General features: G+C 45.5%; 1 pseudogene; it reads right to left on the reverse strand.

The window, feature by feature from the left end:
* Window positions 1-11,684: 11,684 nt before the first annotated feature.
* On the reverse strand, window positions 11,685-11,802 carry LOC126482973 (5S ribosomal RNA; annotated as a pseudogene).
* Between the last annotated feature and the right edge of the window lie 1,634 nt (window positions 11,803-13,436).

A 13,436-nucleotide genomic window follows, 5' to 3' on the forward strand; every position in this document is an offset into this window, starting at 1 on the left:
AGTGAAACTGGACTTTCCAGTGGTATATCGACTGTTCCGGTAGTTGGCGAGAGTACAGCAACAACCGGCGACATTTCGTGAGATGAAGAGATGAAAACACTGTGTTGACTTGGATAGAGAAAATCTATCGGTGACTGCAAATGTGACTTCTCATGAAGACTGTTGTGTATACTATTTTTATTAATTACACACACCTGATAATGATTACAGAAAGAGGTTTCAGTAAGAGAGTAAGAAAGTTAGTACGAGCTATCTGGATATCGATAAGTAAGACATCTAAAACTGGTAACCGCTTAATTTAAATAAACTTTTTTTCCACAATAGTGGATGGCGCCTGTTTTAAATTATAAACCATCTTATTATACACTGAAGCCCCAAATAAACTGGCACAGGCACGCATATTCAAATACAGAGATATGTAAACAGGCAGAAAACGGCTCTACGGTCAGCAACGCAGCAAGTGTCTGGCGCATTTGTTAGATACGTTACTATTGCTACAACGGCAGTTTATCAAGATTTAAGTGAGTTTGATCATGGTGCTATAGTCGGCACACGAGCCATGAGGTACAGGATCAACGAGGTAGCGATGAAATGGGGATTTTTCGGTACCACCATTTCAAAATGTACTATGAATGTCAGGAATCCGGTAAAACACAAAATTCTCAACATCGCTGCAGCCGTAAAAAAATCCTGCCATAAAGGGGGCATCGACAACTGAAGAGAATCGTTCAACGTGAGAGAAGTGCAACCCCTCCGCAAATTGCTGCCGATTTCAATGCTGGGCCATCAACAAATTTCAGCGTGCCGACCTTTCAACGATACAGCATCGATATGGGCTATCGGAGTCGAAGGCCCACTAGTGTACCCTTGATGACTGCACGACACAGAGCTTTACGCCTCGTCTGAGCCCAACAAACATTGGTCTACTGACGACTGGAAACATGTTGCCAGGTCGGACGAGTCTCATTCCAAATTGTGTCTACCGGATGGACGTATACGGATATGGAGACAACCTCAAGAACCATGGATCTGCGTGTCAGCAGGGGACTTGTCACAGTGGTGGAGGCTCTGTAATGGGAGTGATATACGACCCCTGATACGTCTATTATGACTCTGACGGATGACACGTATCTAAGCATCCTGTCTGATCACCTGCATCCATTCAGATCCATTGTGCATTTCCCCGGAGTTGGGCAATTACAGCAGGACAATGCGACACCCCACACGTCCAGAATTGCTATAGGTAGGTTCCAGGAGCACTCTTCTGAGTTTAAACACTTCCGCTGGCTTCCAAAATCCCAAGACATGAACATTATTGAGCATATATGCCTTGCAACGCACTGTGCAGAAGTGATCTCCATCCCCTCGTACTCTTTCGAATTTATGGACAGCTCTGTATGATTCATGGTGTCAATTACCTCTACCATTGCTTCAGACATCGTGTTGCGGCACTTATGGGTGCTCGTGGGGGCCCTACACGATATTAAGCAGGTGGGATAATTTTCTTGGCTCCTCAGTGTATTACACCTAAGGTTTTCATACTTTTTTTGTGATAGCAGAAGAGCCAACAGTGTTACGAGTGGAGGCCGAAATGCATGCGTTTTAGCTCAAGCAGGTTAACGTGAGGAGGGAATATGTGGTGTGCATACTGTAAGACCTTCAGTACACACACCATCAGATTATTTGACCTGTCGCTCTAACGAAGTAGGGGAGTGTCAGCAATATGTCTCGTGGTCTTTTGGTGGCGTGTTTATCTTCTGCCGTTAGGTCATACGATAGAAATGCCACTTGCACGCTTAGAGTAGCAGATTGACGGTGACCAACTTTAAACAGAACTTGATTAATTTTCACACAAATTTATTAAAATAATAAGAAGCATAAAAATTATATAACTTGGTTCAGGATGCTATTTACAATTGACAATCTGAAGTTCCTTTGGTATTGGTACGTTAATGTTATTCTCACATATATCTCTGATACTTGACAAAAGTGTCTATACATTTATCTTCATGGCTATGTACAGGAATATGGTAATCTTATTAGGCGCAAACTGAAAGCTACCACCTAGCAAGTGTGGTGTCTGGCGGTGACACTACACTTTTCAATAAGCTGGCGTAAGTTTTTTGTTTTACATAAAAGAAATTAGACTAGTTTTGTGTAATAAATGAAATTACGAGTTGTGCTGTAGAAATACGAGAACGGTTCTCAGTCATCTCTTGTGTTCTCTTCGTAAAGAGGAAATTTATTTTCCTGGAAAAGGACGTCCCATATGGGCTAGACGTCGTCCAATTCAGAATGCAGCGTAGCTATTGCCGCACTGCTCACAGAAGTAGCGGGGTCATATCGAGCGAGTAGGGGGTCCGCAGAACATAGCGGGCGCTGGGGTGGGGGGGGGGAGAGGAGAAAGGCTGTAAAACAGAGGGAGGAGCGCCGGCATGCCGACGGCGCGTGACGCATAAGAAGCCGCGGATAACTTATGCATGAAATAGCCCCGGTCCATGTGAGGGGCCGGCATCGGCGGCTGCGTCGGCGGCGGCGGCGGCGGTGGCGGTGGCGTCGCCTGTGACCTCGACGCCGGCGACCAGCGGGCCCCATCCGGGGGCAGTAACTTAGCGTCAGCCAGTTTCGCCGGCCACGAAATATGAAGTCACAGCGACCCGCACGGGAATTGGTCCACACACAGCGCGCTGCGGTCGGCGTGGCGAGGGGATAGCGAGCGGCGGGGGTGAGTGGGGGAGGGGAAGGGGGTGCTTTTACCAGCGGCGTTTCTTGCGCTGTCCGGTAGCCGGCGCCCAGTAAATCTGCCGCGCGGTGGTCAGTCGCCGCTGCAGCAGTATATCAGCTGCAAGAAACGCGCACAGGGAGCGGCCGTCGGAGGCGGCGTCAGTTCTGCCGGCGGAAAGGGGAGGCACAAGACGCCGCTCCGACTGCAGCAAGGAGGCTCGGCGGAACGTTACATCAAGTCGAGAGAATAACATCCAGTTAGGAAATCTGTAAGCTATCGTCTAGCGTTGGTCACTGAAGTAACTATGGAACACTCAAGGGTTGTGCCAATTAGGCAGGATTTCCTCCCTCCACAAGCTAATCAATAGGCGCAAGAGGTTCAGATTGGTGGTTTTGACGCCAGAGAATAGATACTAAACATTCACTTCGTGTTTATACCTTTTTTTTGGGACGGGGGTTCGTAAGCCATTTCACCGGATTGATGCAGTCTGCACGAATGCCTCACCTGCGCTAACTTCTTCATTTCAGAGTAGCATTTGCGCACTACACGTCTCCACTATGTGTTGGATATATTCAAATGTCTGTCTTCCCCTACAATTTTTCCCTCTACTGCTTCCTCTACTAACATGGTGGTTAATTCCTGGCGCCTTAACATATCTGCTATCAGCCTTCCTCTTCTTGTGGTCAGTGTTTTCCACGTGTTCCTCTCTTCCCCGATACTGTGGAGAACTTGTCCTTTCCTTATCTTACCAACGTATCTACTTTTGCACAAAAAATTGTTCATATGGCTCCGAGCACTATGCGACTTAACGTCTGAGGTCGTCAGTCGCCTAGAACTTAGAACTAATTGAACCTAACTAACCTAAGGACATCACACACATCCATGCCCGAGGCAGGATTCGAACCTGCGACCGTAGCGGTCGCTCGGTTCCAGACTGTAGCGCCTAGAAACGCACGGCCACTCCGGCCGGCACTTTTGCACATTCCTCTGCAGCATCACATCCCGAACGCTTCGATTCTCCTCTGTTTCGGTTTTCCCGGTTTATATGATACACCACCTTGCAACTCTGAGCTCCAGACGCACATTCTTAGAATTTCGTCCTCAAATTAAGGCCTATGTTCGATCTCAGTAAACCTCGATTGGACGTGAATACCATCTTTGCACGTGTTTGACTGCTTTTTATATCATTCTTGCCTTGTCTAAAATGGGTTATTTTGCTTGAAAGGTAGCAGAATTCCTTAATTTCGTCTACCTCGTCATCACCAGATTTGATTACTATCTTAAGACTATTCTCATTTCTACTACTTTCATTAATTCTTCCTCCTTCCGGTTTATTCTCAGTCATATCCTGTACTGATTAGACTGTTCATTCCATTGAACAGATGTTGTAATTCTTCTTCACTGTCGCTCAGGGTATCAATGTCTTTAGCGAATCTTGTCACTGATACCGTTTTACCCTAAAATTTAGTCCCACCCTTGAATCTTTGTTCTATTTACGTCACAGCTTCTTCGCTACGTAGATTGAACAGTAGAGCTGAAAGACAGCATCCCTGTTTTACATATTTTTCGTTGCAAGCACTGTGTTCTTGGTCTTCCTGTCTTAATGTTCCCTCTTGGTTCGTCTACATAGTGTATATTACCCGTCTCTCCCTACAGCGTAATTAGATTCTCCTCAGATTTTCAAACATTTTGCACCATTTTACATTGCCCAACGCTTTTTCCAAATCGAGAGGTGTTCTGAACGTGTGTTGATATTTCTTCAGTCTTGCTTCCATTATCAACTACAATGTCACAGTTGCCTCTATGGTACCTTCACCTTTAGTAATGGCAAAATGATCGTCTTCTAACATATCTTCAATCTCCTTCCTCATGCTCCCGTGTATTATTCTTGTCAGCATTTTGGATGCATGAGCTCTCAGCTGATTGTGCGATTCTCGCATTTGTCGGCTGTTGCAACCTTCGGAATTGCGTGGATGATGTTCTTCCGAAGTCTTATGGTATATAGCCAATCTCATACATTCTACACACAAAATTCGTAGACTTTTTTTGTCACTTCCCTCTACGATTTTAGAGAATCCAATGGAATTTTATATATTCCTCCTAACTTATTTTATTTTAAGTCGTTCAATACTCTTTTAAATTTTTATTCTAATACAGGATGCCTTATGTCTTCCCTGTCGACTCTTAATTCTTCTTCCATCACGTCATCAGACAAATCTTTCCTCTCATAGAAGCCTTAAGCGTTCTCTTTAACCCTAGCAGCTCCCTCACTTGAATTCAGCAGTGAAATTTCCATTTGCACGCGCAATGTTACTACCATTGCTTTTAATGTCAGCAAATGTTACTTTGGACTTTCTGTACAAGCGTTTCATATTCGATTTCTGCACATTTTTCATGGAGCCATTTCGCCTTAGCTTCCCTGGACTTACTGTTTTTTTCATTCATATGTGACTAGTATTTCTGTATTTTTGAATTTCCCTGAAAATCTTTGTACTTTCTTCTTTAGTCCATCAAACGATGTATTTCTTCTCTTACCCATTGCTTCTCAGCGGTTACCTTCGTTGTACCTACGATCTTCCTTCCAGCTTCTATGATTGCACTTTTTAAAGATGTTTATTTCTCTTCAACTGTACTGTCTGCTGAGCAGTTCATTATCGCATTATCTATAGCCTCAGAGAAATTCGTGCGTATCACATCATTCAGCATTCTTTGTGACTAGTCTCTCAAACTCCAGCCTACTCTTCATTATTACTTCATCGTGGTCTGAGAATATATATATGCCTACTTGTGAATTAAAAGCCAACAACTAATTTCGAAATCTCTGCCTTATCATGATGCACTATAACTTGAATCTTCGGGCATATCATGGTCGTTTCGAAGTATACCTCCTCCTCTTGTGATCCTTGAACTGAGTATTCCCTGTTACCATCTCAAATTTATTTCGGAACACAAGTTATCTTTCTCCTCTCTAATGCCTAGAGCCAACCCCAATAAGCTCCCGTAAACCTTTCTTATACTCCTGCCCCTAAGATCGCAATCCACTCCACCACGATTATTAGATTTTAATGTCCGTTTACTTGGTGATTTCTCGTTCAGTATCCTCATATACTTTTTCTGCCTCTGTATCTTCTGTTTGTGATGTTGCCAAGTATACGTGAACTACCGTTGTCGGTGTTGGTTTGCTTTCGATTCTGATGAGAATAATCCTACCATTGAACTAATCACAGTAGTCTGCGTCAGTATCTGCTAACTGCGAAGGACCGGGTTTGATTCCCGGTCGACGCAGATATTTCCTTCACACTGGGCTTCGATGTTGTGTTGATTTTACTTTCGTATCGTCGTATCTGACAAGAAAGTCGTCTCTGTACAATGTCGTATCGTTTTTAGATTTCTGAGATGGCTGGATATTTGCATGAACTGAATGCCAATAACTTCAAGAAAAACTTAGTCTCTGCCTTACCTTCTAATTTCAGCTGCTGTTGATACTACCTTACACTCGAATCAGAAAGCCCCACTATATCTAGAGTGAGCCTCAGCATTTCCCTATATTCTAGCTCCCGCACGACGTTCAGTCTTCTGACATTCCATGCCTCGATTCTACAATTTTACCCTAACGTTGTTCAGTCTTCTTCTGATGGCCAACTTCCCATTGGCAGTCCCCTAACGGTGATCCATTGGTGGACCAATACGGAACCTTTTGCGTATGGGAGATCATCAGGACACATTTTCAATTACAGGCCGCATGTCCTGTGGATACTTTTGCCAATGTAAGATCAAAATGACACATTTTCAGTTACAGGCGACATGTCCTGTGGATACACGTTATGTGTCTTTAATGCAATGTTTTCCAATGCCTTCTGCATTCTAAAGCTGTTCATTATCATTGATTAGTCCGCTCCTCCGCCCTTATTGACAAGGCTGCTGGCAGAACGAGGGTGAATTCTCGTGCTGAAGATTTTTATTCAAAATTTAAGCAATGGCGTATTTAGAACGCAGGACCCCAGATGTTTTGATTTCTAGTTAAAGAAGCTACCCCTAGGCCACGAGTTAATGCCTACCCTCTATTCCTACTTCTTCCATATCGCCTCCAGTATCTTCTTCAGTCACATCATCGGACAAGTCTTCCCCTTCATAGCGGCCTGCATTTTAGGCTTTCAACGTGGCCACTCTCTCCTCTGCGTTTAAATGTGGAATTCCCATTGTCCTCTTAATGTGACAACCTTTGATTTTAATTTCATCGAAGTTCGCTTTGACGCTTCTATTTGGTGAGTCAGTCATCCCGACGACTGTTTCTCTTTCGACTTCTTCATATCTTTCCTGATACGTTTGGTCCTGGGTGCCCTTTACGTCCTAATTATTGTTATGTCATTCCCAAGTGATTCGCATTGCTATATGACAGTCTTTTTTGTGAACTTTATGTCGATCAATTGAAATATTCCTTCTGTTACGCAAGATATCTTCGTAGTCATCTTCTTTGCACTTATGGCTGTCCGTCCAACATGTGTCATCGCCCTTGTCAGACATATCCACTGTTTTCAATTGAGCGTCCTTCTCTGGAGTTCCTTATCGCAATATTGACATCCTTAGGGGAGGTAAAACGCGCCTGTTCATTCCTCAGTACATAAGAGTCGCACTTCCTTCCACCACTATAAAATTAATAGCTTTTTTACCGTCTCTGCTAAATTATATGTTGCTCTTTCTACTGAGATTGTAAAATTAAGATCACCTTTTACTGGCAGACTTCAGTAAGGCTGTGGAAAGCCTCACGTCGAATATGTCGGTAATAGTAGATTTCAATGGCATTTTGGGTCACTCCAAATTCGACCAAGTCGAAGAAGGTCACTGGCTGGTCGTTATCTACACTCCTGGAAATTGAAATAAGAACACCGTGAATTCATTGTCCCAGGAAGGGGAAACTTTATTGACACATTCCTGGGGTCAGATACATCACATGATCACACTGACAGAACCACAGGCACATAGACACAGGCAACAGAGCATGCACAATGTCGGCACTAGTACAGTGTATATCCACCTTTCGCAGCAATGCAGGCTGCTATTCTCCCATGGAGACGATCGTAGAGATGCTGGATGTAGTCCTGTGGAACGGCTTGCCATGCCGTTTCCACCTGGCGCCTCAGTTGGACCAGCGTTCGTGCTGGACGTGCAGACCGCGTGAGACCACGCTTCATCCAGTCCCAAACATGCTCAATGGGGGACAGATCCGGAGATCTTGCTGGCCAGGGTAGTTGACTTACACCTTCTAGAGCACGTTGGGTGGCACGGGATACATGCGGACGTGCATTATCCTGTTGGAACAGCAAGTTCCCTTGCCGGTCTAGGAATGGTAGAACGATAGGTTCGATGACGGTTTGGATGTACCGTGCACTATTCAGTGTCCCCTCGACGGTCACCAGTGGTGTACGGCCAGTGTAGGAGATCGCTCCCCACACCATGATGCCGGGTGTTGGCCCTGTGTGCCTCGGTCGTATGCAGTCCTGATTGTGGCGCTCACCTGCACGGCGCCAAACACGCATACGACCATCATTGGCACCAAGGCAGAAGCGACTCTCATCGCTGAAGACGACACATTCGTCCCTCCATTCACGCCTGTCGCGACACCACTTGAGGCGGGCTGCCCGATGTTGGGGCGTGAGCGGAAGACGGCCTAACGGTGTGCGGGACCGTAGCCCAGCTTCATGGAGACTGTTGCGAATGGTCCTCGCCGATACCCCAGGAGCAACAGTGTCCCTAATTTGCTGGGAAGTGGCGGTGCGGTCCCATACGGCACTGCGTAGGATCCTACGGTCTTGGCGTGCATCCGTGCGTCGCTGCGGTCCGGTCCCAGGTCGACGGGCACGTGCACCTTCCGCCGACCACTGGCGACAACATCGATGTACTGTGGAGACCTCCCGCCCCACGTGCTGAGCAATTCGGCGGTACGTCCACCCGGCCTCCCGCATGCCCACTATACGCCCTCGCTCAAAGTCCGTCAACTGCACATACGGTTCACGTCCACGCTGTCGCGGCATGCTACCAGTGTTAAAGACTGCGATGGAGCTCCGTATGCCACGGCAAACTGGCTGACACTGACGGCGGCGGTGCACAAATGCTGCGCAGCTAGCGCCATTCGACGGCCAACACCGCGGTTCCTGGTGTGTCCGCTGTGCCGTGCGTGTGATCATTGCTTGTACAGCCCTCTCGCAGTGTCCGGAGCAAGTATGGTGGGTCTGACACACCGCTGTCAATGCGTTCTTTTTTCCATTTCCAGGAGTGTATGTAACTTTTCTACACTCTTTTCAGACTCCGCATCTGGTCCTTGCAGGACTACCCTTTCCTTTACATTGTCTTTATTATGAGCATGGTAAGCTGGGCGGTCGTGGCAGCTGTGCAGATCTAAACATGACACTACTTCAATAAATCAATAATACTTTATGCAGAAAATATCATAATGAACATAGGCTGAACCAACTTACGGGAATGACCCTGGGTGGAATCCTCGACAAGCACAAATGTTTCGACTGGCGAGTAGATTGTCATTGTGGCTTCAGGCTGATATTTGTCATCATTTGGCACAGCATGAAGGAGTTATTTGTTTCCTGATTCATGTGTTCCACATCTTTTCAGACTCCAAACGTTTGTCAGCTAAGATAACCTACCTCAACGCCACATATCGTCACAATGATTACAGTGGAAGAAACATCAGATGAGCCTTGCGTTACCGAATCAACCGTGAATCTAGTGAGAGCAACGAGGCGGCACTTAGGACCCTGGTCGTCACGTCTTGTGTAGGTATCACGCTCAACAGGGTAGATCCAGGTCTGTGAAAAGACTTGTGTCTGTATACAACCATCAAAGATTAGGGACCTTTTACGGTTTGTAGAGTATGATCTTGGTCTGCATAAGGCCAGTGTCTACCGTGTCGCGTGCAATTGTAGGCCATCATACGTTGGTCACGACACAAAAACCGCCAAGAACTGGTGAGTAGAGCACTAGCAATGCGCCTCGGCTTCACAAAAGTAGCGCTGCCTACAGTCGGACGCATTCTCAGTAGAAGCTGTAAGTTTGTTTGCCGGACAGTACGTAGAGTTGTATAAAATTCAGAGAACAACTTTGGATAACTGAATTTTTACCCGAAATTCCAGTGTAACATTAACGATTCAAGCAGTTATTCCTAAGAGGCATCTTCATAGTGCAGCCAACTCGCAAGAAATACCTATAAATTACGTACACAAACCTTCCTCTCGAATCAGTCTATCTATTCTCGAAAATCATATCAAAATCCCTTCTACATTCTTCTTTTCATTTAGAGTTTGTCCCGACTGTTGGCAAGGTCTGCTGAGTGTATTCGCTGTCTCCATTTTGTTTAATCGTGGGCTTTGTCTGGATGAAGGTATACAGCCTTTAGGACGTTGAGTAGAGTGTCGGCCCATCGTTGTCTAGGTTGTCAATCAGGTCTCTTTCCCATGACTTCCACTGTGTATTCTGCCTTTGCAGTAATATCGTCCTCCGAGTACAGTACGAGTCCAAACTATTGCAGACGGCCTTCTGAATCGATGCGATCCCCGAAACGTTTCCGGATACTGTTATCCGAAACGTGATCCAGTCGACTGATGCCACTTCTCCATCTAAGCATGTTGGTTTCCTTAACCCCCAGTTTCCTTTCTGCCTCTTTTGTAGGTGGTCGACACTCGGTAGGTAGAGAGCAGTAGGACGGATGAAAGTCCAGTCGATGCTTAACTGCAAATGTTGCTTAATCTGACGATCTCAGGTGACACCTGTTGTCGTTCGCCACTTCATCCACGATGCCTGCGTCCTTGTGTTGACCTCGTCTCTACGCTGGCCATCGTTATGGGCTGTAGAAAAGAAGATCTTAAATTTTGATAATTTTGATATATCTTCTCTGTCATCGTTGATGGCCGTAGCTTCTTATGGAACTGACATCATGTGCACAGTTTTCTTCTTGTTGAGCCACAGGACATGCCGTGTTGTCAGTCCCTCCACTCTTGGTGCTGGAGACCAAACTTGTTCTCTACAGACAAAATATCGTCATCATCACAGAGAAGCGTCCATAGTAGTGGAATGTGCAGGTCTGATGTGAACAGCAGTGGTGACAGGACAGAGCCATGGTGGACTCCTATTGTGACGGGAAAGTCATTTGACGCTCCTGCAGCCGCTTGGACATAGCTCCTTCATTCTACATACAAAAGACCTACCTAGTTGACAAGGTACTCTGGAATGCCACGGTCTCGAAGGGATAACCAGATTAGATCATGTAGCACGCGACTGAAGGCCTTTTTCAGGTTTGGTAAAACTAGTTGCGGCGAATTGTTCTTTTCATGGTATTTTTTAATCAGCAGCCGTGCGGCATGGACTGCGTCACTTCTGCCACTATTTTTCACAAATCCATCTTGATTCGCATCGATATGAGCCATATCTCGATTCCTTTTATTGGGAATGCGTTCAAGGGTCTTCATGGCGTGGCACAGTTATCTGGTCGGGCGGTGATTAGAACACTCAGCAGAGCTTTCCTTTGGTTGAAGTCTGGTACAGTGTTGCTCCTCTGTCAATCTGTTAGCATTCCACCTCGAATCCTGCCTCGGGCATGGATGTGTGTAATGTCCTTAGGTTAGTTAGGTTTACGTAGTTCTAAGTTCTAGGGGACTGATGACCTCAGCAGTTAAGTCCCATAGTGCTCAGAGCCATTTTTTGGTCAGAAACGCCATCCGGCTGTATTCCCCTATGGGAATGACTGAAAGCACTCCGTCTTCACGCCACAAGTGGCCCACCGGGACCATCCGACCGCCGTTTCATCCTCACTGAGAATGCGGATAGGAGGGGCGTGTGGTCAGCACACCGCTCTCCCGGTCATTATGATGGTTTTCTTTGACCGGAGTCGCTACTATTCAGTCGAGTAGCTCCTCAATTGGCATCACGGGGCTGAGTGCACCCAGAAAAAAGGCAACAGCGCATGGCGGCCCGGATGGTCACCCATCCAAGTGCCGGCCACGCCCGTCAGCGCTTAACTTCGGTGATCTGACGGGAACCGGTGTATCCACTGCATCAAGACCGTTGCCACGGGAATAACTGAGCACGTAGAAAAATCAAAACAGCTTCACTGAAAGTAAAAACAAGGGCCTTAAGATTAAGAGCGCAACGGGAATTCCACTTTTAAACGCAGAGATACGAGCGGACAGATGGAAAGAGTTTATTTAACACCTTTGTGTGTGTGTGTGTGTGTGTGTGGAGAGGGGGGGGGAGGAGGACTTGACTTGGCTGTTGACGTGATGGAAGAAGAAACAGGAGTCATTGTCATTATGGAAGAGGTAGGGGATCCCGCATTAGAATCAGAATTTAAAAGAGCTTTGGACGACTTAAGATCAAACAACGCAAAAGGGATGGTTAATATTCCATCGGAATTTCGAAAATCATTGGAAGGAAGTGGTCATACAATGACTACTGCAAAAGCTGAGAAGTAAGAGAATTACTGCACAATTAGCTCAATAATTTATGAAAGAAGCAAGTTGCTTACAAGAATAATAACCGGAAGATTGGAAAACAAAATTGAGGATCTATTAGATGACAGTAACTTTGGCTTTAGGAAAGGTAAAGGCACAGGACAGGCAGGTCAGGCGTTGCTGTTGATAGCTGAAGCGAGACTGAAGAAAAATGAAGAAACGTTCACAGGATTTGCCGATCTGGGAAAATCGTTCGACAATTTAAAGTGGTGCAAGATGTAAAAATTCTCAGAAAAATAGGAGTAAGATGTAGAAAGTTGTAGCTAATGACCAGCATAAAGAAGAACCATAAGGGACTAGAATATGTAGAACGAAGTGCTTGGGTTAAAAAGGGTGTAAGACAGGGATGTGGTCTTTCGCTCCTACTGCCCAATCTGTACATCGAAGAAGCAATGATGGCAACTGAAGAAAGTTTCAGGAGTGGAATTAATATCTGAGGTTAATGAATATCAGCAATAAGATTCAATGATGACATTGCTATCCTCAGCGAAAGTGGAGTTACAGGATTTGTTGAATCGAACGAACCGTCTAGTTTGTATCGTATGTGGACTGAGAAGAAAGCAGGTGCTGACAGATGTGAAAATTACCGGACTATTAGTTTAATAAGTTACAGCTGCAAAATACTAACGCGAATTATTTACAGAAGAATGGAATAACTAGTAGAAGCCGACCTCGGGGAAGATCAGTTTAGATTCCGTAGAAATGTTGGAACACGTGAGGAAATACTGACCCTACGACTCATCTTAGAAGCTAGATTAAGCAAGGGCAAACCTACGTTTCTAGCATTTGTAGACTTAGAGAAAGCATTTGACAATGTTGACTGGAATACTCTCTTTCAAATTCTGAAGGTGGCAGGGGTAAAATACAGGGAGCGAAAGGCTATTTACAATTTGTACAGAAACCAGAAGGCAGTTATAAGAATCGAGGGGCATGAAAGGGAAGCAGTGGTTCGGAAGGGAGTGAGACAGGGCTGTAGCCTATACCCGATGTTATTCAATCTGTATATTGAGCAAGCAGTAAAGGAAACAAAAGAAAAGTTCGGAGTTGGTATTAAAATCCATGGAGAAGAATTAAAAAATTTTGAGGTTCGTCGATGACATTGTAATTCTGTCAGAGACAGCAAAGGACTTCCAAGAGCAGTTGGACGGAATGGACAGTGTCTTGAAAGGAGGATATAAGGTGAACATCAACAA

The sequence above is a fragment of the Schistocerca serialis genome, chromosome 5, assembly GCF_023864345.2.
Source record: "Schistocerca serialis cubense isolate TAMUIC-IGC-003099 chromosome 5, iqSchSeri2.2, whole genome shotgun sequence".
Classification (NCBI taxonomy): domain Eukaryota; kingdom Metazoa; phylum Arthropoda; class Insecta; order Orthoptera; family Acrididae; genus Schistocerca; species Schistocerca serialis.